This window comes from Falco cherrug, chromosome 7, assembly GCF_023634085.1.
Source record: "Falco cherrug isolate bFalChe1 chromosome 7, bFalChe1.pri, whole genome shotgun sequence".
Taxonomy (NCBI): Eukaryota; Metazoa; Chordata; class Aves; order Falconiformes; family Falconidae; genus Falco; species Falco cherrug.
In genome coordinates this window covers 60,274,106-60,292,357 of record NC_073703.1, presented here as the reverse complement: position 1 = coordinate 60,292,357, position 18,252 = coordinate 60,274,106, and the positions used below count along the sequence as shown (strand labels likewise).

Below are 18,252 nucleotides of genomic sequence, written 5' to 3'. Positions count from 1 at the left end.
ATCAAATTTGGTAAGATTTTTTTATCACTTCTCAGGAAGGCAAAATACTCATGTTATCTTCTTGAAAAATGAATTTAAAACGCACCTGCGTAATATTACTGGTACTCAGATCTTAATCAGCTTGACAGCACACAAAAAAATGTTTTAGCACTCCACAATACTATAGCAGCACCCTGAGCTTCACAGGCAATACCAGTAACATTTTCAGTATTTAGCAGGAAGCTGAGGAGCAAGATTATTCCCAAATCTTTACAGTTGCATAGTCCTTTTTCAAACCTTTGAATCTCAAATGAGACACATACATTTCAAATGGTTTTGCTGCTTCCAAGAATTCTGCTTGGCTTCATTTAATTCACCACATGACACTTTCCTTGGGGAAATCACAGAACCAGGAAAAAACACCCAACCAAAACCCACACAACATGGGAAGATACTGGGCCTGACGCCTATTAATCACTCCAGTAAGCCTCGAATAAGATCCACAGATTTATATTTCCATTAGACGTGAAACATGAGAAGCCAGGAGCAGCAGTTAGACCTGCACCAAGAACTAAACACCTCCTGAGGCACGTTTCAGCGGCATGCCTGTAATAGGTGCAGCACAGAAATGATTGTGAAAAGAAAAACGTGCTAAGGTAGTTTCAAGACTAACCTTGTGCTGACATTTCTGGGCAGTTCCAAGACGTAACTTACAAGCATGCAATATTGTCACAGGTAATGAGCAGACCAAACCCCACTCGCCGCTGCTGTGCTGCAGACCCTGCTCCTCCCAGCCACTGCACCGCTCTCAAGGGAACTCTGACAGCCTTCCCCCTTGTCACTGCAGCAGGAATTATCTTGCTGCAAAGCCTGGGAGCCATTAAAGTGCCATTATGCCTTTTTAGTTCCTTCACTCTTATTTAAAAACAAAAAAACTCATCCGCAGAAGCTCACATTTTATTTGTGTGTTTTTTTAAATCAAGTTTTCCCTGTTGTGTTTCAATATGTTCTAGATTTGTTTCTTGGAGTCAAAGTTAATGTCCCTGGCACATACACTTGATGAGCTAGTCAACTGACTGCTTAGATAGCAGTCTCCCTTCCCACCCCCATACATCTACTCCTCTAATCTCTTTAATCTTAAAGAACAATATTTTTCCTCCCCTTAAAAAAGGATATTATTTGTATTGTATTACCACCCAAAAAGTGTAATAACTGTATGATTAACTACAATGGGGAAACATTATTGGACTTTTTTCTACTCTCAGTACCACAGAGTTACCACTAGATTCATAATTTTTATATCAAATTGCTGGTAATCTGACCTACATCTACATCTTTACCAATCTTCTAAAGGGTCACTGAACAGAATTTTGTTTGTTTTTGAAGTATTGCCTATTTCATCCCACTGGAATCGAACTTTGATTCTGTGATGTCTTAAAAGAGATTGTTTAAATGCTGCAAACTGTAGCAAATAATTTCTGATAGTATAACCAACTCTGAAGTTTTTTGACTACAGACAATGCAACTATTCATAGAGTTTTGGTGTGTAAAATAATCATGTTGCAATAATGTATTCCCTAGTATTTTAGTTCTGTGTAAAGATCTTTCAAGATTACTTGAAACAATTTTCAGAAGGAAATTTGAACCATATCCAATATACACATTCTACATTCCATTTAATTATTCATTCTCTAGTCTTTGTTGAATGCAGACAATTGAATTTCCATTTTAGCAAATCATATAAACTCATTTATTAAGTTAGATCTAAAATATATGCAATTAAAATTGAAATGCTTGTTTACAATTTTTCTGATCATAGAACTACATAGATCAACAGAAAAAATCTATTTGGCTTTTTAATCATGAGTACATTTCTGTGTGAAGTTTAAGTTGTAGATGTAAAGATGTCTGGGTTTAGTTTTAAGAAAGAAGCCAACTTTTCTTTATGCTGCAGCTAGCAGTAAGATGAGGACACCTTAAACAGAGTCATATAGCATAGACCATATTTTCCTCACCTTCAGTAAAACACTTCAGAAAGCTGGAATGAAGCACAATGCATCCTGGCCCAGGCGATAACCACCTCTAAATATTCAATACATCCAGCATTTTTACTCATAAAAGGATTTAATCTACCAAAACGATTCTTTTCTCAGCTCCCTGCAGTGAGAAGTGAAACACTGGACCTCGTTCCACTAGCCTGTCAGGATATGTTATTTTGCTGATCAAGAATCTTCAAGTACCCAACACTAATCAGCCTAAGACAGGCTAATTATAATCCCTGAGGCCTTCTCCAGTCTAGGAAAATACTGCTTTAAAAAAAAATATCATCTGAGCCCTGCCAAAGTGGCATTTTTCCTCATTCCAAATGCTATCAGTTTTCACTGTCAGAATGTATAATTTTCAGGTTGGATGTAGAAGGGGGAAATAGCATTTCACAGACTGAAGGTTTGTTGAGGTTCTCTACAACCTCTGTCCTCCCTGTGGTTCTCCCATACCAACAAAAGCACCAGACAAATCAAAGAATGTTTCTCAGAACCCTATTTTATCTTCACACATTTGATTAGGTCATTGCTGTCCAGAGTCTGAACTTACTAAGAATTAGTTAAAAGCATGAGGAACCAATCAGTTTATAAGAATAATACGAAGAACCCCACTAATAATCCATTAACAGTTAACACCCGGTAAGAACACAGAGAAACACACAATTCAATTCATAAGCCATTCAAGAAAGTTCAAGAAAATATGTTATTGGAATTCAGGTGTGTCCAGCACTAATTTTAGCATACTAGATTGTTTTATTTACATCCTTAGATTATTTTTTTTTTAACAATTCAAAGGATGACTATGGGAATCAAAGCTACATGCCAGTATATAGGTCTAAGGAAGGCTAAACTGAAGTGGATTCTAAGTTATATTGGGAGTCAGAAAAAAATACAGGTTAACTGTGGGAGCTTGATAAGGTGCCTTTCTTGCCGTGCCCCTCTTTCCTGAACTATCTGAAATATACATCCTTATGTCACTTGACACAGCTATTCTAATTTCTATAAATAATTAAGTATTTATTAGACTGGAAAAAGAGAGATCTCCGGAACCCAGGGGTCTGCCTAGTACAGAATAGATGCTAGTCTATTATACATATCTTACATCTCATTTTAATGCATATCCCTCAGTCATAAGCTGGTTTGGGTTGTTTGCTCTCTGAACAAAACCTCGGCAAAAAAGTTTCATGAGGATCAACAATAGGTATTTTAATGAATCAGCAATAACTGAGAAAACAGTACTTTGTTGAATAATTCTTATCAAGCTCTAATTGTTGAAAAAAATCCTTGAAGATCATGCAAAATCATGGTGGGTCCCCCTTCTTCACCAAAAAAGATTTCTTCTACAGCAGGATGGCACGCACATGTGGCCTCAAGCTTTACAGACCAGGTGTTGCTGCTCTCTGTATGGCAATCATTTAGATTCAGCCAGTAGAGATGTCTGCTTTGTCTTTTCAAGCTGAGTTGTAGAATTAAGCTTTTATTTTCAGCTAAGTAGGCTCAACAGTTTGACATATGCTACTTATAAATGTAAATTTTGTGTTGCCAAAACCACTAAGTTTTCCATATGTTTGGTAAGTCTTCTACTGTGCAATCCGTTATCCCAGGACAAAAATCCCAAAAGGTAGAATGTAAAAATAAAAAGGAATTAAACTATTTTCAGCATCCAAATTTGTCTTTTATTCAGCAGTGTTCCCTTGCACCATTCTGTCTGGCATCTGCTGCTGTCTTGCCTGTATATATATGTGTGTGTAAAGTTAAATTGATAGTAGTGTCACCTAGCACTTTCACAGAGCACTCTACAAAGAGGATCAATATCATTAATTATGTCCATTCCACAGGTGATGAACAAGAGACAGGGGTTCAGAGATGATGTGCCAGGGCACATTAAGTATCAAAGCCAGAAGTATTTTCTAGGTCTCCTTGATTCAAGTATCACAGGCCACAGCCCAAGGCTACCATTCTTGTAACTTAGCACTTCTCTGACCAGCTCTTATTCTATATCTTACGTTAAAATTTAATCCCATGAAGTCCTTTTACTAGTTTCAGTACATTTTTGTGACAAGCAAATGAGGGAGAATACCTATAATCCTTACCTCAAAGAAATAATAATCTAATACTAGCGTCCTACATAACTCACCATTCAAGCCCTCAACATGCTGACAAACATTTCTCTGTATCGCCCAACGAGAAGAGAGAACAACAAAAATTTAAGGGGGATTTAATTTTCTTGACCAAAGTGACTTTACAAGTTACAAGAAAGAGAAGGGATCACATAGATGGGACCAGCAAATGAAATTGAAGTTCCAATCCAATTTAAAATGACATGATGAAGCTAAACAAAAGGAGTAATTAAGAAGTTTTCTGCATAATTCACTGAAATGCAAAATCAAATCTCTCTTTAAAAAGCTACTGCATTGCAAACAGGTACCAAGCACTTGGAGGGTTAAAATTGTTTTCTTCTGAAAGAGGAATCATCATTGCTGCTGATACACTGTCTGTTCCTACATCATGCATAGAGCATATTTGGACTCCACCTTTTCCAGACAGAAGAAAACCAAAAATCTCCTAATTATTTTTCCAAGGTATCTGTGCATAATGTCACCAAAAACTAAACAAGGGTGTTATTATTAATGACCTAGTAAAATACTAGGATGAAGTTTTGAGAAGGAACAAGACTAGATGACATATTAAGGATCTGTAATATATACCCTGCATATTTTAATAGCTGACCCTTAAAATGGCAACTCACATATCTGCTGTGTCACTGCCTCACTGACAGACTAGACATGCTGAAATCTGACAGCGGCAGCCTTTTCTAGCTGTAGCTATGGGGTTTGGGTGGGGTTTTTTGTGGCAATCAAAATCTGATGTATTATTCTAACAAAATATGGTACATTTTAGGAAACTAGCAGTGCAGCTTGAAGTACAGGAACAATACATACTTGCTAGTACAGAAGTACCTTGGCCAGGGAATTAGCCTCCTTAGCTGGAAAAGCGGCTTCTAAACATGACTAACACACTTGAGAATTGTAAGCAGCCTAGAGTAGCTACATGCAACAGCTCTGAAAGATGTCTGTATTTGAAAACATTCTCAACAGACCCTAGTTATTCTCTTAATAGCATTCAACTCTGAAGTGCAGTTTTTCATGACAAAAAGTAAGTGTTGAGAAAAGTCTTTCATTAGTTTTGGCATTGTTAAGTAGTATTTTATTTGAGTTTCTCTAACACTTGAATTATCATCTTAAAAACAATCTTATACAGCCCTCAGACTTGACAATATCTGGCTCCTTTTTGGTTTGTATTCACTGTGTGAGTTCCACCAAATATCTGTCAGAAATCTTACATTTACTGAAAGGGTGAAAATGCAGCAAGTCACCTGTTAAACATTATTTCTTGGTGGGCTCAACTACAAGCATCTAAGGTTGTATTTTGTAGTGTAAACCAGGCATTTATCTTTATTTTCTAATTTCCTACCTAATAAGCCTAATATTTCAGTAGGCAGGTAGGTTATTTTCTTAAACGTTTTAAATTATTTTGCAGAAAATTTTTTTATATCAACTCCCTTGGCGGTATTCTGTCACAGAAATCTGTCAAAGGATAAGCATTTACCTAGCCAATAAAGAAAATGCTGTTTTAAAACTTTCAAAACAAATGTGCTTTTTTCAAAAAAAACCCCCAAAACAAACAAAAAAAAACCCCGAACACAAAACCAAACAACTAAGTGTACAGAAATTTTTTTTCTGTTGCCAACTCAGCATATAAAGGTCCAGCTTTCAGCAACTAAGGTATGGATTTTTATTATGTTTTTCATCTTAAACAATACAGTCAAGGTTTGTCTAAAAAAGGTTGACAAGCAGATCCTCCTCTTTTGAAAGACTAGAACATTCCCAAGCTCATCATATTAAGCTGCAGAATAATTTAGGATAGGTAACAATCATTTTTTTGCCTTAGATCCCTTGAAATTTCATGGATCTACACTACGAGCTCAGCTTTACCCAATACAACCACCAACACCAAATATTAATCAACCTCAGAAAACAAACACAGAAGTACAAACAGAAAAATACAAAACCAGACAGATTAAAAGATTATTTAAGTACTATACAAGCAATAAGAAAAATAGCTTCTTCTCCCAGGTCTGCCAAAGTTTTTCCAAGAAATGAGCATGTTACCTATCCTTTATGAGGCATATTTACAAAAAGTGAGGAAAATAGTTTCTCACCTCAATTTAAACTGAAAATTAATGCAATCTAGTAAAGAAAGACTTCATTTCTCAGGTATTTGTACAGCCCCTAGCGCTGTAAGGGTCCTATCCAAAATTTGGTAGGGATACCTGAATTGTTTTGTTATTTTAAAATATAGTAATAACCCTGAAGTCCCACAAGTTTTCTGTATACAGCTTATCACAAACCACTTTTTAGAGATTGTGCAGAGGACACGCAACTTTTTTCCAAGGGATTTAAATAAGAAAAAAATGACAACTTGGTAGAAGAGAGCAATTACAGGCATAACATTCAGGAACAGAAAGGTGGACAGAGCAAGTCAGACCAGAGGAAGTCAACACGTGATAGAATTGAGCAGGAACTGAAAACAACAAAAGCAAGTCTAACATAGTTTGCAAGAAGTAATAATGGAGGTTAGGTGGGATGCATTTTAAAACTTGATGCATTAAAGACTTGGCTACAAAGTTCTCGTCCAGAGAGAAGATGCTGCAAAAATGACACAGAAAAAAAGAAAAAAAATCTACAACCCAACTCATTTTATATTAAGATACATGCCTCCTTTATTTTATCCACACACAAGGCTGGTAAACAATTATTATTCTTCTTTGACAGATCATAAAGGAACTTCATGTCTGCATCCTAACCTTGAAACTAAGGCAACATCGAGTTTACAAGGCAATCAGTACAGGGCAACTCTTGAAAGAAAAAAAAACCACCGACCACTATATGTGAAAGTAATAGATACACATTTAGACTGAAAACAGAACTAATTATTGCAGTTGGGTGCTTCCTCACTTTAAAGCTAGGACTTCTTTTAGCACAACCTAAAGCTAACAAAGGCCATCTTTTTAAGTGTGTCAGCTCCCACAAGGCATTGTACCATGGGGGCTGGGAAATCTATTTCATAGAGCTAGTTCCTCATAGAAATCGCTATCGCTGGAAAGATCTCTTTGCCAAACACAGAGAGCACATTTTGGCTATACACTTAGTGTCTATGAGAAAGTAATTGGACCTGGGGCACCAGCAGTACTTGGGGTCAGGCCTTTCAGTGCCTGCACTCAGGACTCACAGAAACCTGACTGCCGCACAGAGGGTCCTGTGGTTCCCCTGGCACAGCGCCTCTACTGCCTCACCCTGCAAAACAACTGGTCCTGTGGAGAGCTGACTACTTACCCTGGGTGCTCTTAACAGATCCAGAAGCCACTTAGCTGGCAAAGGTGAGAAAGTGTTATGACAATTCACAGTGCTCATCCTGCACTCTTAACATCGAGGCCAATAGTCTCCACAGGACATGATGACAACGCCCTGGGCTGAAGAACACTTCACTTACATTTACAAGCCATCTTTGCTTCCAGGTGTCTTAGAAGACACGTCATTCAGCAGCTGAGAGAAAGTCTCTCCTTGCCTGGCACCAGGATTGAATACTGGACAAGAAGCAGGAGGTGACAGCCTTTTGGCCAAGGCTGCCAGAGCAAGCCTGTATCTGACACATGCCATGAGAACTGAGAGTTCTCATAGAGCAGAGAGCATTTCTGGCTTTAAATATCTCATCTGAAAGCACCAGACATTATAAACTGCACAGAGCTGAATTCTTTGACCTTGGAGGGATGAAAAGCTGAGTCAGTCTTGCTGGGATTCAGAGCAGCCAGGAGTCTAGATACTTGAAACCTGTAGTTCAACGATAAAACAGGAAGGGAAGAGCTATCGGGATTGGTTTTTTTCTTTATCCCCTAGCCCTTTTCCTCATGCAGCAAAGCTTTTCTGAAGGTATTCTAATAAGAAGAAATCTTTTGCTTCAGGAAAGCACATTTTGACACTCTTTAAGAGTGATTTTTGTGATGATCCTTCTGACATTATACATATGTACACATGTGTGTATATATATATATATATATGTAGGATATTAATGCAGTTAAAATTACTGTGACCATACCAAACCAGTTTAAGGGATTTATATTAGGCATTTTTATGTTTGATTTGAGGGATGTGAAGTGTGGTTAGGTGTCTTTATTTTTAAATTAATAGAAAATATTAGATACAAAACTGAATATGAGAAAGAAAATACTCCATGGGCCTTTGCACAAGAGAACTGATTGAACAGCATGTGTGCCCACTCAGCAAACAAGGGACAAGGACCTTTTAAGCACCGACAAAATAGAAAAAGTCTATAGCAAAAACTTTTTAGGGTTAGGGACATAGCTGAGGTCTCCCTTCCTCTGTACGAAAACCTGCAGAAGCCGAGAAACCCAGGATGGCAGCCACCTTTTCTGGATCATGACAGTGATGTCAGATATGGTTGCCTATCCCTTGTCACTTCACCCACTGTATGTCCTGCTCCCTTACTGCATAGAGCAGCAATCTGACCTCCCCCTGGCTCTCTGTCCAGCTCAGCTTTTCCTTTTTCTCCTTCCCTTTCTGTGGCAGGAAAGACCTGGCCCAGCACATGATAGGGGTAATACATACAACTTCCACTTTCTGCAGCTAGAATCTGCTTTAATGAGTGGCTGTTTTCATCAAAACAGCAAAGCAAAAGGCACATTTTTTCCCCCCTAGTCCACAGAAATATTAGTACTCAGACATAAATTAGTTGCAAGGTGATTCCTTGAAGCCATTTTTGCATTCATGTATCATTAATTTTATGCCAGTAGTATCAGTATGTCTCATTACAGAATGTACAGACAGTTCGTTATATAGCATAGGCCATACTTACAATACAAAATACAAATATTCTACTTCAACAGACAAACATGGTATCTTCTAATACATACAAATCTTTTTTCTTTTAGATACAACTCCAGAACTTCAGGCATTATGGATAACTGTACATCTCCCTTAAGCCAGTAGCATTCAACACAGACCAGAAAAAATTAAAATTAAAAAAAAAAAAAAAAAGGCAAGCACAGAATTTTGTCAATATTTCTTTCATGATGCAGCAGTGATTTTTTTATAGACGGGTGCAAGTAAATTAAGACATGGCATAGGATTTTCTTTATTATTATTCTTAATTTCTCAATTATTTCAAAGGAAATATTTCACCAGCATTTTTTGAATACTGCAAGTTTTAATCAATGCCTGAGCACTTCTGATAAAGAGGACTCCTTTGACTTGACTTTCCAAGGATGAGTTCCTGGATGCAGACCCATTCCAGATCTGCCAGAGGGTGGGAAGGACAGGACACTAACCCACCACTGTTATAATGCAAAATGACCAACAGAAGTCTAGAGCACAGGGTTCCCTCAACTCCTCTTTAAAGAAAGAAGGCTTTCTTCCATTGAGGACACACTCTGATCCCCTCTAAGTGGCCTTTGCATTGCCATATACTGACAGAAATATTCACAGTCTTAAAACTGTACCAATTTCCACTGCTGGAGTCAGGTTCTGTCATCAATTCATAGCTGTTTTAGGAGGAACCAAGCTTCTGTTTCTCTCTGTTCAGTGCTAAGCTATGTAGGAACTAATTAATTTATGATATAATAAAAATCTTTAGAGCAAAGTAAAGATTAAATAGTAGCATCCTTTCAAGTTCACCAGTATACACCCATCTCCAGCTACATGTCAGTATGAAACTGCATACACAGAGGAACTCAAGCCTCCAGATTAACTGTCCACATTCAGCTACTTTGGGGAAGAGTATATGTATTTACAAAACATATTGCCCTCAGTAATGATGAGTAAAACCAGCTGTGTAACAAAACTGAAAGCAACACATTTCCTACTGTTGAACGCTGTCTCACTCATAATTGTACCAGTCATGAATCTGCCTCAACAGCAAACAAAACTGTATTAAATCTGTAGTGTCTCTACATTTGCTCATGTTCTGACTCAGGTAAGTAGGCTTGCTCTTCATAGTAAGATTCTCTTCATTACTCCATACTCTTTCATGTCTTCATATACAGACCTTAGTGAAACACTTAGGTCCATACAGAAATGGCCAGGAAGTATTCTACAGCCAAGGTATTCAGCTGGAGTCAGAATCAGCAAAGATGTTCACCAAGAAACAAGTAGTGTCATCACAACTCCATTATTAACGAGTGTTCCCCAGGACAAACAATGCTGTGAGAAGTGTGTGGAATAGACAGTAACAGGAACTTTTAAAAAAATAATGTTTAAAACACAGCATGATTTGCATTCTCATTATTAGAAAAACTAAAAAAAATCTGCACTGTATGCTTCACAGCAGGTCATCTCTCTATTAATACTGTCAAAAGTTGATCCTTTTCCCCCAGTATGTTTGCCCTCATTTTTAACTCTTGCAAGTGACTTGATTACCACTAGAATTTCTCAGGCTAGGCCTAACAAAATACATTATTATTAGTAAAGGCACAATATTTCAACCAAATATATCTTATATTTGCTCCTTATAAACTGTTCTTTGACAGTCCCTAAAGTCGCAAGTTAAAATGCATGGCTCACCAGCTCTCTTCACATCTCCAATTCTGACACTAGCCAGACATCAGCTGTCCCGCCCTCTTTCCCATCCTCTTGCTAACTCATACCTTCCGAGTTTGCCTGATGAGAGCACAGCAAGCACAGGAGACCACTATTTTCACACTGAAAAATGCATCACAAGTAAATAAAGCATCATTCTAATGCTCATTTACAGTCATCTGCTTTGGGATTTGCAGTAGAAAAAAACCTCAGCAAACGTACACAGACCATACTGAAAAAAAAGCATATATGATGCAGTATAAACTAACTAATTAAGACATAGGAGCTCCATTCCAGCTTGTGCCAGACGAGACCATCGCACCCATCCCTATGAAAAGCAGTAAGATCTCATTATATTTACTACTCCATACTTTATGAAGTATAAGGGACTAAAACCCACAATAAATACAGACACCACTACAAGATTAGTGGTTGGCATTTTTCTTGCTGCATTTTTGAAATATAAACTACACAGACAGAACAGAGCCAGAGACCACTCCCTAATTCCTAGTGGACATATTGATCAATTAAAATGACATGTGTCTGGTCTTTTCTTTCTTTCTAATAGCAAGCAGCTGAAAGACTGAGTCTTTTAAACATGCAAAATCAAACAATTAGTGTTGTATACCATCCAGCAAGATTAACTTGAAGTTAAGCAAAATTAGCCTGGCCTCCAGAAACCAGACCTTAATACGATATAAACAAATATTAGATATTTTAAAGAATTACTGAATATTATAAACATGTTTTTAGCCAGCTTGCTAAATGTAAGAAATATGTATTTTCTTCCTACGATAGAGGTAGAAGCTTTAAAATTATTACTATTATTTTTTTCCATAGCAAACCCCCTCAGAATGCATGAATCTTTGACTACACCTTTTACTGCAGTTGCAGCAGAAAAAAAAAAAGCTTGTTTTCCTTCCAGTAAAAGATAGATCTAAAATTCAATAAATTCATATTACTATTTAAAAAAACAGACTAAAAGCAAGTCAAACAGTGGGAAAGCTAAAAGCCACGTTACTTTAAAAATATCTGATTATTGTTTGACAATTCTGTCAATGTTTTCCTTTTTTTAAGAATACCAACAGAAATAGGACAGTACTGAACCATATTTAAAATCAATATTGTTCCAGTTGCTTGTTCAGCACTGGTTCACAGTATTTTCTGTACTATCATGTTATGGAAGGCCAATGAAAGTAAATAGGTGATATTCATGCTGTTGAAATAAAATAGGTTAAAAGAAGAGCTCCACATAATAAGAATGCTTAAATAAAGAGAAAGGGAAAGGAACAAGCTATGTTTGTGGCATTAAAAGTGAAAACAGCTATTCTTTCCATTTAAGCAAATCAGACTGTAGCAACTTTAATTGGATTGTGAAATTTAAATATATTCTTAGCAAATCTTTAGGGTATTATCACAAACACAAAGACAAGTCTAAACATTCAGACTGAATGCATTTTCTGTAGGCCTTTGTCTTAACCTGTCTGCCTGAAAAATAATATTTAGGCATGCAGCATCTTTCTTCAAAATGATTTTCACAAGGCAAAATCCACACATTCTTATATTAGGAAAACCTTATAAACAGGAAAAAACAACGGTGCAATTAAGAACAGAACAACATTTTGCACTTACCATGTCCTGTTCAAATCATCCTCTTTTGATGTTTACGGCACATCTGTAAGATGCAATACTAGGAGGTGCCTTGTGTGACCTGCTGCATGATGCTGTGACATCAGTTCAGATGATGCAGCTCATTATGGGAAAGACTGCTGTTGCTATGGCAACAGAGATGTGATACGAATCCTTACTGCATTTCCAGGGGAGCCCGAGACAATACGGAAGCCCTTTAAAGACACAGACAAAACACAAACAGGCTTTTAAAGTACTGTGCCATAGGTTTCAGAGCCCACATTCAAGTACATGTCTTTTATTAAGGAATATTTTAGACAAATTATTCCTGCATGGTGATACAGAATGCAGATGTATGAGCTATAAATAATTTTTATATTTAAAACTTAGTATCACGTGTGTCAATTTAAGAACAAATTTTATAAGTCAAATTTGGTTATCGTGTAAGGGAACCTTACTTAAAATGAACAGTCAGTGGTACGATTTTACCACTAGGTCTGTACAGACAACAGTTATTGAACAGTATTTTAAGAAATATACATTTTCACCCTGCCCCACCCTGCTCCTACATCCAATCTGTCATTTAGAAGAAAAATCTTGTTGCTAGGGAAAAATGCTTGATACTTCAAAATGAGCAGATTTCACACTGTTGAATGAATGACAATGAGTTTTAAAAAAAAACAAACGGGGGGTGGGGGGGTGGTGTGGTTATTCACAAGAGGGTAAAGAAGTTTCTAACCAACCAAGTAAAAATCTCCTTATCATTTTTCAACTGTAGGGCAACCTGCACTACCATCTGCATGCTGAGTAGCCTGGCTTTCATCTGCCTATCAGACAGATGGATGAGTGAGGACTTTGGAAGCTGTGGGCCATGCTGCTGCTAGCCTCTACTGCCCAGGTAGAAAGGGAAGGCCAGAAGGGACAGCCCCTCCCCATAACCTACCTCAGGGGCTGGGATTGGTGAGGCTGAGCCTGTAGATGTTATCTTTGGCACTGGGAACCTGCTTGCATCCTCTGTTCACAGTAGTGATGAGAGAAGCAAAGGCTATGTGAACAAGTACCAAAAGGAGCTGTCTGGAAATTAAAATTCACAACCAAAGAAGAACCAGCACATTTTTGGCCACTCGCCAGTTCTATTTGGGTGAGAAAAGTTTCTGGCAAAACCTGCTTTCCCTAGCCATGAAAATCCCTTTCTACACAGTAGGGGAAAAAAAAAAAAAAAAAAGAAAAAAAAGTACACAAAAGGCTGGACCCTAAACACTTGATATGCTGAAGCCCAGAGTAAAGCAAAGGCCCAGCTTGAACCAAGAAGCCTCAATGCCTTGAAGATGTCCAACAAACATGGGTGCCACTTTCTGAAGCCCCTCATTCCATTAAACTTCAACCTGTGAGTCAAAATTTTGATTTCAGAGGAAACCACAGGAAATAATTATATGCTTTTACCCATCATCCACTTTTGAAAGAAAAGTTACATTCGTACCTTTTGATTAATGGATTAAATACAAAGCATCTCCATAAATCTAGGAAATGTCATAGCCTTTCTAATTAGTGCTGTCTTGACACTCTATGTTTTCATTTTTGACTGTTTTTCTCTTTTAACATTAATCCTATGTAATTCCAAACAACACAATAAAGCTCTCAAACTGACTCAATAACAAATCCAGTCCAGTGGCCTATAGTAGAGTGTTAGTCCCAAAAGAGCTATAGCTCTAGATTTTTGAATGTTTAAAACTTTCTTAGGTCTCTGAGGATACGAGTCACAATTTCGGTGAGGACTACATGATTGAAACATGATTTGGGTTGGACTGACATGAAAGCTAAGGAATGTCATTGCAACTTAGCAAAGTTTGCAGCATGCTAAATGCCACACCGTTCAAATTATATGAGTTTCTGAAAGTTTTCATTAAAGGAATATTTTTCTTTTGCTAATTATTATTTGATATAATTTTTACTACCCTGACTGCTATGGGAATAGAGTTGAATGGAGACAGTGATCTTTTGTTTTTCTTAGGAAAAGTAGGACATCCAGGATCATCATTATGGCAAGCCAGGAGTCAATCTAGTTGATATGAGGGCTCTGCCTCATGTCTGTCAGCTTGGTCCTTGTTCCTGAACACTGGGAAAGTGCAACTGGTGGGACAGGCACATCAGGAAAGCCCACCCTGGGCTTGCCCCACCACAGTGTAGTAGCCAGCCCCACCAGGCATCCCTCTCCAGGCTTATGCTCCACAGTCTCCAGAACATATTTGGCTGTGTGTGACCTCCGTGTAAGCTCCTCTTGCAGTCGTGAAGTAGAAGCATGGCTAACATGGACACAGAGAAATATAGGGAGGGGAGGGAGGTCAGGCAGGAGCAGGGGAATTATCAGGCTATTTTTACAAAGACCTCTGCCGGTTTACTGTTAACTACAGACTGAATGAGTCTGTTTATTCACATATGCAAATGATAAGTAAATGAAGACAAAATTATAGTGATTTTCCTGACTTCTGAGTGTTTAGTATTTTTTAAATACCAGTCTGTTGCTGGTATTTCTCCAGAAATGTTTATTATGAGCCAGGGCATATGTCAGATCGCATGCAAAACAGCTATACCAGGAACGTCCCAGGAAGGGTGTAAACTAAAGATTTGTCATGTAGGTGTTATGAATTTTGCTATAGTGACTTTACATGGAGGACTGCAACCACTAGATGCTAAAAGGAAGTTCTACCTTATGATTACAAAAGGTAGCACTCTCAAGCTTTGCAAGCCCGTAATTAAAACTGCAGATCTAGAGGAAGAGAACTGTGCGTAGCTGCTCCAGTTGCCTTTTTTTCCCCCTTTGGCAGGGTGTAGAAATGAAGCTTTTGTTTTAAGACAGCTGCAGTTATTCACCGAACCCAGAACTGACATATCTTTTAAATCTAAGCCTTAAAGTTGCTTTCCATTTGCATTCCTTCCAGTTCACTGGAACAAAAGATGGAAAGAGAGAGAGAGTGCACCCAACCCATTCTATCACCACATAAACACCTTGATCATTTTGAAGTATCACCAGTAGGTTTCCAACCCAAAAGCACAGGGCTTTGATTATACCTTTTTCCTACCAAAACAGAAATATTTCATCCTACTTTCAACCATCATAACGCAGGTCATTGCTGGCCATAGATTTCTTACTCTAAATCCTTATTTTAGTCACATTCTTCCTCTCCAACACAAGCTGTAGTGTCTTTCCCTTTCCTCACACTGGGATTCCCCCCCATTGTTTTGAAGGGAACAAATTTTATTAATGTTCTGTATTGAGTCTGGCTGAGCCTCACAGCAGTCCTTATAGTGCTGTGCTTTGTACTGGTAATACACTAGTGTTTTGAGCACTGCTGAGCCTGAGCCATGCTCACACATCATCAGGGCTGTCTCTCCAACATTCCCCCACCACCACCAGTAGGCTGGGGGTGGGCAAGATCTTGGAAGAGGGCACAGGCAGGACAGCTGACCCAAACTGACCAAAGGGATATTCCATACCATATGATATCTGCTCAGATATAAAAGCTAAGAGGAAGGGGGTGGGGGCATTTGTTATTTACGATGTTTTCCAGAGCAACCACTACAAGTACTGAAGCACTGCTTCCCACGAAGTGGTTAAATATCACCTGTTGTTGGTAGAGAATGACATCCTTTTTTTCCTTTGCTTGCAAGTGCACAACCTTAGCTATTGCTTCATTAAACTGCCTTTATCTTGACCCACAAGGTGTTTTTCATCTTATTTTCTCCCCCCCATTCTGCTGAGGAGGGGAGTGATAGACCTGCTTGGTGGGCACACGGTGCCCAGCCAGGCTCAACCCACCACAAGGTCATCTGAAGGGAAGAAGTGTTTCGCCTACCTGCTGCCATTATTTTTCCTTACAATCAGTTTATGTGGATAACTAACATTTGCACAATCCACAGAGGTTTTCAATGAGCAAGTCTTTGCCATGTAAGCAGGCACTGCCTTAACTTTAAAAAGTTCTGTTTCCCCTCAATAAGACCAGTAATAAGCCAAGGACTAACCGTGACATGATTTACTTTCCATTTAATTATGTTCAAGAAAATGAGTTAGGAGCAAACTCACAAACACAGCTAAACCAAGTAAAATGCCATTGCAGACCTTTTCTCTGCAAAATCCAGATGTTTCCTTTTATGTTGTTTCCCCTCTCTGAATGAAGGAAAGCAGCTGCTTACCAGTTGCCAGCTACACTACCCAAACAGCCAAGAAAGAAAGGGGGAAGTACATGGAAGGACCAAAGGAAATGAGAATTCCATATTCTGAATTACTTGTCAGATAAATCAGAAGCAGGCTTTAAATTAAAAATAAAATGCAAAATCACAATTACCGAATGCCAGTGCACAACACATCAGCAATGTGTAATGGCACTCAAAGGAAGTCATGATTCTCATGCAAGATTTTGCAATCCAGTTCAAGAACCCATGTCCCAGATTTTGGATGGAGTGCCTTAACTAAACAGCTATATATCAGGGTTTCCATTCCACCACTGACCTTGTCAGAAGGAAAGGCTAGGTCACACATATTGATAAGAACTCTATCCCTTTTCTCTAAAAGGAAAGGGTTATAAATCGAGGTCTTATTGAATCTACTGTATTGAATCCATCAGCTGAATGTTGAAGGTCAGAGATATGCATAGTCTGCTTTGACTAAACTCATTAAACACCTATGTCTACCTACAGTGTAGGTAGGGGATATTGTCCACTCTGTCATCAAGGTCATCTGATCGGACAAGGGAGAACGACTTTAAAGTGAAAGAGGATAAATTTAGATCGTATATTAGGAAGAAATTCTGTACTGTGAGGGTGGTGAGGCACTGGCACAGGTTGCCCAGAGAAGCTGTGGGTTCCCCATCCCTGAAAGTGCTCAAGGCCAGGTTGGATGCGGCTGGGAGCAACCTGGTCTAGTGGAAGGTGTCCCTGCCCATGGGTGATCTTTAAGGTTCCTTCTAACCCAAATCGTTATATGATTCTATGAAGCTGACTACCGTCACTGATTGACTTCTATACCATATTTGGCCAACATGTTCTAAAACATTTTATTTTCCTTCATCCACCTTAGCCCCCTCCAGTCAATCTGTGATGCTCCTCCCCACTTGTTTCACATATTTACTATATATTGCATTTTAGGAACAACAGGATAATGGCATAAACATTGTACACACAAATGACTGAAAAATCCATGGGAAAAGCTGAATAACCATTTTGGCTTCATGCTGCTGGATTTACAGCTATTTGCTCTGAAACTGGGTAGTTTAAAGTTAGCTCAGGCATTCCAGTATTAGGCTAAACTTCTAGTTTAGTTTAAAGCTAAGTCACCTCCTGTACACACATACCCACAGAGGGTAAAACACAGCATGGTTCCCACATACCCACAGAGGGTAAAACACAGCATGGTTCCCCATACTAGTTAAAGCAGGGACCTATTTTTAGCATCTGAAAGCAACAGTCATTTTATTAAAAAATTAATAATGAAAAAAAGATTGTTTTTATCTTAACAGGCTCAATGCTTTCAAGAGCATCTTGTTACAGCAGTTACAAGGCTGCTTTAATCTTTCGTATTTTCTTTTTAAAAACATAGTTCAACATTAAGTGGACTCCAAGTTAGTACTTAAACACAGTAGGATGGAAAAAAGTCTGGCTATTATTGTAATAGAATATGGGTAAAAGAAACCACACGCACAACAAAAAAACACAACAGGAGGAACACAGCAAGAAATATCAGATAACTTATGGTGACCACAGGTTGCTGCAAGGTACTAAACCCCACTACATAGCAGAAATAATCAGCACTAGTAGAAAACAACTCATTATATCTTTAAGTAGATGCTATACACTAGTTTGATAGCCCTGAAGAAAGACTGTACAGAAAAAATGCTGAACAGGTCCATCAACACCTTACAAGCCCTACTTGGCATATTACCACCTCATACTAGGTA

General features: G+C 38.3%; 1 protein-coding gene and 1 long non-coding RNA gene across 5 annotated transcripts in view; one reads left to right on the top strand and one right to left on the bottom strand.

Moving 5' to 3' along the window:
- The window catches only part of AKAP6 (A-kinase anchoring protein 6), a 287,337-nt gene extending 274,737 nt beyond the window's left edge, over positions 1-12,600 (bottom strand). For both annotated transcript variants that reach the window (XM_027812532.2, XM_027812533.2), the window contains exon 1: positions 12,305-12,600. The gene's annotated coding sequence lies outside the window, so the exon portion shown is untranslated. The remainder of the gene's footprint in view (positions 1-12,304) is intronic.
- LOC114017257 (uncharacterized) overlaps positions 1-18,252 on the top strand; it is a 58,622-nt gene that overhangs the window by 13,264 nt on the left and 27,106 nt on the right. The window contains exon 4 of one of the 3 annotated variants that reach the window (XR_003562194.2): positions 9,031-9,667. The exons of the other annotated variants lie outside the window; for them this stretch is intronic. This is a non-coding gene — a long non-coding RNA (uncharacterized LOC114017257). Of the gene's footprint in view, positions 1-9,030; positions 9,668-18,252 lie in introns of those variants that run through there. 3 annotated transcript variants of the gene reach the window in all.